This window comes from Haliotis asinina, chromosome 7, assembly GCF_037392515.1.
Source record: "Haliotis asinina isolate JCU_RB_2024 chromosome 7, JCU_Hal_asi_v2, whole genome shotgun sequence".
In the NCBI taxonomy this organism is placed as follows: domain Eukaryota; kingdom Metazoa; phylum Mollusca; class Gastropoda; order Lepetellida; family Haliotidae; genus Haliotis; species Haliotis asinina.
Window position 1 is genome coordinate 42,918,592 of NC_090286.1, and position 8,185 is coordinate 42,926,776.

Genomic DNA, 8,185 nt, shown 5'->3' on the forward strand with positions numbered 1-8,185 from the left:
GTCGTTTTGGAATCTTGTATTTTTGTGTGTTGTGTTTTTCCTTTTCTTTTCTTTTCTTTGGGGTGGAGTCGCTTTTGGGGTGGGTGGGGACAGGTTGTATAATATGTGATCTACTCAAAATGGCGAGGCTGATTGTTCTCTGATGAAGATATAATGACATGTTTGTCATAACCCGAATGACATAGATGACAAGCTTGTCCAAAACACAGATTAAAGTCAACGCACACGTGGGAAAACCTTTGTTAATAAACTGAAAATGTGAAAACAGGGAGAATAATTGCACATAATGGAAGCCAATTTTCTTCTTGTCTGAACTTTAGCATACGTTTAAAACAACTGTGGAGTTAAGTCACTGTCAGCTGATTACCAGAACAGTTATCATTAAGTTATCTCACTAATTGCCCGATGATATCATCATTCTGACATATTGGAAAACAAATTAAAATGAGGTGTGAGAGAGGGGGGATTGGGAGGAGAGAGGGAGGTGAAGATAGATGTACAAACCATGTAAGCCAAATAATTCATATTTCTATCAGATGCTTAGGGACCGTTCATAATGTATGCCTGGCGAAGGGTGTGTGCGTGTGTGTGTGTGTGTGTGGGGGGGGGGGGGGGGTGTTAGTAATTTTGTACATATATATTAACGATGTATGCTTAAGTATACTCAAGTATGCAGCCAACAATTATGTAGACCCCTTACATATTGGACTGTTTATCTCACTATATATATTTAATGATTTTCCCATATATTACAGATATTACTTTAATTATAAAACTCTATACAAATTTGCATTTTCACCATTTGCATATTTAGACACATACACAAATTAGAAACAACATCCTCGTCTGCACTCTTATACGCATTTCATTTTTTGGAAAATCTACCTCAAGAGAACCTTCACACTAAAGTGCTGGGACCAAACTAGTGATTGAGAGTTGGAAGAACTATTTCGACAGCAAACTACGTTACCGAGTCTGGCGATTGACGTTGTCAAAATAGACTATACTTTATTAACACGAAAGTCGATGTTGCGCAATCCATTATCTTACAAGTCCATCTGTGAGCTGATAGGTGAAAGGGGTTAAAGGTGTTACGTGTTACGTGTTACGGGTCACTGTTGTCACGGGCAATATTTCCACCATCTGTTCCACACCCTCTTAGATCACTTCCTTCCTCCCAAGCTGAGAGAGTTCAGATTTCACAGCATGTTGTGTCGTGTTACTTGATCGTTGTTGCATCTGCAACACCGTGCTACATCCTCTCTTAATATAAAAGGATTGTATTCGTCGACAGATATTCCTATAATCGTGAAACAGTTAACTCAGAGAAACTGGATCGTTAGTTTTGCTGGTACAGTTGGTAGTAAAGTTGAGATATGATGACGCGTAACGGTAAAGATTTTACAGGTGCTTCTCACATTTTCAACACGTTGTATTAGAAACAAACACTGATAGTGAGTTTCGTTTTATGCCGCTTTTGGCACTATTGACACCGGAATGACACTGGAATGACACCGGAATTGGGCTTCACATAGTGTACCAATATGGAAAATGGAACCCTGGTTTCCGGCTTGACGAGCGAACGCTTCAATTGCCAGGCTACCCTATCGAACCTCGAGACAACAGAGAAACCATGGGGATACATCGGCATTTGATAATCAGACGAGTAGCAACTTACTTGTAAGTCATTTCTTCGCGTAAGCTTGATAGGTTGCAAACCTTTATATTTAGATAGTATTGAGGGCCTTTAGCAAAAACATGTGTAAGTCCGGACCTTTCTATAACTATAGCTGCTCCGCTGATAATGAATTTTAGAATTATCCCCCCAGAAGCAAGTATTTTGCTATTCACTGCACTAAATGCATCAAGGAAGTTGTCAAGTTTACATACGATGCAATCCTTCCAGGAACGCCCTTTTGGGTGGTTGTTTTTATCAGACGACTTCCGGTAACGGAAATACAGAAACCGACCCTATCGCAACGATTCAGCCAGATTATCATCTAGAGATCTCATTAGTAAATTATCCGCTGACGAGAGGTCGTTCCCCCAGGCAGATGTGCCCGCCAACACTGGCAACAGCATCCACAGCATCAATATCTCTCCCATGAGCCAGTTAAAGTTAATGCTGGTATCTCCGAGACTCGACTATTGGAACTTCCATTTGACTATCAGTAATTTTTGACGTTTCTCATTTCCACTCGTCCACGGAGAAAAATACGAAGACTGGCGAAAAATACGAACAAATATAACAATATTTTTTTAATGTTTTTTTTTTTTAGTAATTGTGTACCTTGTTTTATGAAACTGTGTAATTTAGATCACTTGGTACTATTCTTGAAATCAATCAATCAATAGATCTTCCAGCAAAATGTAGATGGATAATACCTTATATTATATCGAATTTTGAAACGTAATCGGGCCTAATGGGACACAAAGAAAATATGTACAACACTGCACTGAGGAGTTTTGCATTTGGCCATAGTTTTGAAAGAGTGAGTCTAGTGTTATGCCAATTTTAACAATATTCAAGCAATATGACGGCTTGGGACACCGGAAATGGGCTTCACACATTGTACCCATGAGTGAAACTGAACTCGGGTCTTTAGCGTGCTGGGCAGACGCTTTAACCATTAAGCTACCCCACCGTCCCGCCACGATTGAAATAGTCCATATGTTGGCAACTGAGTTTGCAATCTCAAATGTATTCAATTATTTCACTGTTGCGCATCAAGACAAACGTTCACGCTATGGAGGATGAGCAGAGGTCATCGAACCGTATAATTTTCATTTACACACGACCTCGCCCCTTGTCCTCTTAGACGAAGATAAAACTCTTCATACCTGTAACAGTAAATGTGTCACTGAAGAAGTGACTGTCACTAAGGCCAACGCAGCATACCCAGAGAACCAGAATACTCAAGAAAGTGAGTAATAGGACGGCTCTATCTTCCCTGCATTTCGAATTCAAATCTGTTGATTGCTCTAACGTGATGATTCCGTTCATTTCCGTTTCTAACAGTTCAAGAGAATAAAAACTACAGTATTTTAGGTAAGAAATACTGTAGTTTTTATTCTCTTGAACTCTACAAACTATTATTGGTTTACTTCAGTGGGTAGTAAATAACTGGACCGTTTAAATGCACTCTACAATGGATGGTTTACACATTAGATAATATTTGCACTGTTGCTTTCCTACTTTTTGTTGCGGTTGTTAGAGTTAGTGAGTGAGTGAGTGAGTGAGTTGATTTCAGGTACCCAGCGCACCCTGACTATTACGGGTCGTGAAATCAGACATATCATGATCGTTTTCGTAAATGAATACAGGTATGTAGAGTATAAATTGTGATTTTGTAAATGAAAACTTAGTTTTACAAAAGGTCATAAATTCATATTAACGTCGTATTAAGATCGCTCGTCATGCTGAACACCCTCTTTCGATTCCCCACATGGTCACAATGTGTGTAGTGTCCCTCATTTCCGGTGACCCCCCGCTGTGATGTTGCTGTAACATTGCTATCAGCATCGCAAAACGGCAAATCAGATATAGGTTTCGTATACCAAAAGATAGCGGCTTAACGATGATTAGTGGGAGTAGACTCCCCACAACAGAGAGAGAGAAAAAAAAGAAGTAAATTATCCCTCTCGTGTTATTGAAATGCTAAGCTGAAATTAAAATCGCTCTGCCAAATTAGTAAGATTTCCTTTAAAAACATCAATTCTGACGTAACACTTACTGTTTACAAGCTTAATATATAGAAACAGAAGGAGGTTGACTCTCAAATAACGGAAGAATAGATTGAATTTATTTCCTCCTAATTAAATGAGGACAAATTGCCATAGGCATTTTAATAGCAGTATAATTGTTTTTCTTAATTTTTGGCTAAATTCGTGATAATCCACTTGGTTTACCTTCCACTTTCCTATTTCCTCTTTATTTTGTCCTTATTATTTAATAATGTAATAGCTATTATGAACACACGATGCTATATTCACAAAATGGTCAAATGTAGCACATGGTATATGTGGGATTTACTTTCTTGGTAAAGTACGTTCACTAGTACTTGTGTTGGGTTCAGACCCATCCGGGATTCGAACCCACACCCTCAGAGTCAGGCACCTAATCGCCAGCACAAAAAGCCAGCAGTCTTATCCTCCATAAAATGGAAGTCGGACAACTGGCAGTCTGACCACGGACTTTATGTGCCGTGGTTGCTTAATGGGTTAGACTTGACTTCATGTGTTTTACTGAAAAAATGTAATCCCAAATGTATGTGTTAAATAGTGTATGTCATGTTTTTCTCAGGATATGGCTGAATCAGTGCCGATGTGAACTTCAATCCCCTCACTTACTGCTACAAGCACCGAAACCATTACTTCACTAGGACTGTATATCGACATATAACAAATTACTGCATAGCACAGGGGCTTGTATCGCTTACAAACAGTGTTAGAAAGACATAAAGGTGTTTAGATTCTATCCTAGTACCATCCTTGTATATTGTACTGGGTAAAGTCTATACGCCTATATGTCTTTTTAACACCGTTTCTAAGATACATTGAAGCACCCGTGGGCTGAACATTTCAAAGCCATTGGCATTCTCTTTTGGATTTGGCGTGCTCCAAGGTCATAACAGCATGTATACAGTTAGCCTTATGGTTAAAGCATTGCCCTGGTATGTCGAATACGCGGGTTCAATTCCCTGTCTATGAACAGACTGTGCCAGGTTAATGCCTCGCCCGTGATCTGTTACAAATAATGACGAGTTACTCACCCCATTCTTATATTGCCATGTTTCATTCCAGGGTAAGGCATGGCAAGGTAGCAAACTATACATAGTTACCTAAAACTATAAGCTACAAATGTCCACTCATTCGGTGTCCATTGTCAATAAATTAACGAAGAGCTATAAACCTCGAGGACAATATAGCATATGCACAAAACAAGTAACACATCATCACGAGATCCATTACCTGCTGGACCAGCGAACAACGTGTTTATATTTCCGAACACCTCAGTGTTAATTTTGAACTGTTTGTAGCATGGATACCTGTAGTACCAAAGTTAGGCAATTATAGTCAATACAGAAAAAGCACTCCTTACACGATGTACCAAATAAAATCCCACAGTTCGGCATTCCCAGCGGGTAACATAGAAAATGTGCTTGTTGGCGGCTCAGAAAACGATATTCATACATGAGGAAAGATAAATAAAGGATGCTAGACGATGTCACGTGTAATATCATGTTTATGCAATGAGTGAATGATTTGGTATCTAACGAACAAAAGCGAGTCTTGGCTCCGGACAACATTATCGACAAGTCTTTGAATGTCATTTAGAAGTGAAAATACATAAGAATGAAGATTTTTATGGATATCAACTTCTTTATGAGAGAACACAACGTTTCGGAGTTAATGCTTACTCCTTCATCAGGTGATTGAGAAAGGGATACAGAGGTGTATTTATATGTACAGGTAAAACAATAACAAAGTAACAAGTGGAATGAGTTAACGAAAGCTAGTATAAACAAGCACTGATAGGAAGCCGATAGTTAAGATAACAATGATGGAAGCCAATGGTAATGCATTACAGTTGATTGGATATGTTTACATAACATGATTTGGGATAAGGATGGAAGCCAATGGTGATACATTACGCATGATAGGATGATGTACATAACACACGATAGGGGGTGAGCATGTTTACATGAGGGTTGGTGATGTACAAACACAAGTATGTACTCGGGTAGATAGGCTATACATGAATTACATAGATAGAATGTACACAGGTAGATGAGATTAATTTATCAATAAGTCCCAGGCACTTGGTAGGTACACTCCTTGGTCGCGGTTGATGGCTGGTTTCTGTCTCCGGATCTCGATGGCCTCTTGCAGTTTCCTTTGGCGCCAGTTGTTGTTGTTGGTAGATAGTATCCTAGTGTCCTCCCATCGAATTGAGTGTTCAGGGTTCTTGAGAATGTGTTCAGAGATGGCCGATTTCTGGTCGAGTTTCCTGACTGAGGTCTGATGTTCCTTCATTCTGGTGTTGATTGGTCTCAGCGTTTCTCCAATGTATAGGTCGCCAGCAAAGGTCCACTTGGCAAAGATGGCAAGTCCTACATCAGCGACTCTTCATCCTTTGTCAACCAGCTGAAAGAATCCAACCCCACAGGCACCATGGTCAGCTACGACGTCGTGGACCTCTTCACCAACATCCCACTAGAAGAAGCCCTGGACATCCTTCGCAGCAAGTTAGCCAACCGGATAGATGACTTGGACACCCAGCTCACCATAGACAGCATCATCAACCTCGCCCGCAGCTGCTTTGACACCTCCTACTTCACATTCAATGGTAAGATATACAAGCAGATCCACGGTCTCCCCATGGGCTCACCTCTTTCTCCTCTCATTACAGAAATCTTCATGACCTCCTTCGAGGAAGCAGCCCTCTCCACAGCTCCGTTCCAGCCCCTCTGTTGGTACCGCAAAGTCGACGACACCTTCACCACCATCGCCTATGACAACGACCCCAATGAGCTCCTCAACCACCTCAACGACCAACATCCAAGAATCAAGTTCACCATGGAGACTGAGACCAACCAACACCTGCCCTTCCTTGATGTATCCCTCCACACCACAGACGATGGACTTAGAACCTCAGTTTACCGCAAGCCGACGCACACCGACCAGTACATCCACTACAACTCCTGCCACCACCCTCAGATCAAGCAAGCTATCATCGCCACCCTTATCAGACGTGCCAAAGCCCTCTGCCACCCCGATGCCCTAAACAATGAACTGGACCACCTCAGAAAGACATTCACCACACTCAACGGTTACCCTCCCCCAGCTCGTCACAGCCTCCATCAACAAGACCCTTAAGGACCGAGAACCCCGCCCCAAACCTTCTCCATCACCCATCAGAGTAACCATACCCTACCTTGGCCCCATCAGTCATCAAATATCACGCCTCATCAAGACCAAAGCCAGCATCGATGTCACCTTCTCCAGTGGCAAGACCATCAAGACCTACCTAAAAGCCAACGGTAAAGGATCCAGCTGTGAACACCCTAACCCGAGAGGATGCATCTACCAGATCCCTTGCAACTGTGGCGACCTATACATTGGAGAAACGCTGAGACCAATCAACACCAGAATGAAGGAACATCAGACCTCAGTCAGGAAACTCGACCAGAAATCGGCCATCTCTGAACACATTCTCAAGAACCCTGAACACTCAATTCGATGGGAGGACACTAGGATACTATCTACCAACAACAACAACTGGCGCCAAAGGAAACTGCAAGAGGCCATCGAGATCCGGAGACAGAAACCAGCCATCAACCGCGACCAAGGAGTGTACCTACCAAGTGCCTGGGACTTATTGATAAATTAATCTCATCTACCTGTGTACATTCTATCTATGTAATTCATGTATAGCCTATCTACCCGAGTACATACTTGTGTTTGTACATCACCAACCCTCATGTAAACATGCTCACCCCCTATCGTGTGTTATGTACATCATCCTATCATGCGTAATGTATCACCATTGGCTTCCATCCTTATCCCCAATCATGTTATGTAAACATATCCAATCAACTGTAATGCATTACCATTGGCTTCCATCATTGTTATCTTAACTATCGGCTTCCTATCAGTGCTTGTTTATACTAGCTTTCGTTAACTCATTCCACTTGTTACTTTGTTATTGTTTTACCTGTACATATAAATACACCTCTGTATCTCTTTCTCAATCACCTGATGAAGGAGTAAGCATTAACTCCGAAACGTTGTGTTCTCTCATAAAGAAGTTGATATCCATAAAAATCTTCATTCTTAAACATTATCGACAGTATTATCGATGTCATTCGAATGATATTGTGAATCATATAATTGGGATGACGTTACGATGCAAATGACGTAAGAATAGAAAGTTGTTGACGTCATTCGAATATTATCGTAAGCCGAAAGTCGTAGTAAATGCATTGTTAGCAAGCGGTGTCCTAAAGGAGAAGGAAACTGCAGGTAAAAATGAAAAGATTCGTATCGTAAAATCACAATGGCACACGTGATTATATTATATATTCCATGTCTTGCTACCAGTAAAATACTCCTCCTTGTGTTGTCCTCTTGGCGTGAGATTGTGTAGGACGTCATTAGACTGTGGTCGTTAGTAAAGACAGTA

At 41.1% G+C, this 8,185-nt stretch overlaps 1 protein-coding gene across 1 annotated transcript in view; it reads left to right on the top strand.

Annotated features, from left to right (window-relative positions):
* LOC137290399 (U6 snRNA-associated Sm-like protein LSm4) overlaps nt 1-8,185 on the top strand; it is a 439,957-nt gene that overhangs the window by 399,426 nt on the left and 32,346 nt on the right. The gene's annotated exons all lie outside the window — the stretch shown is intronic.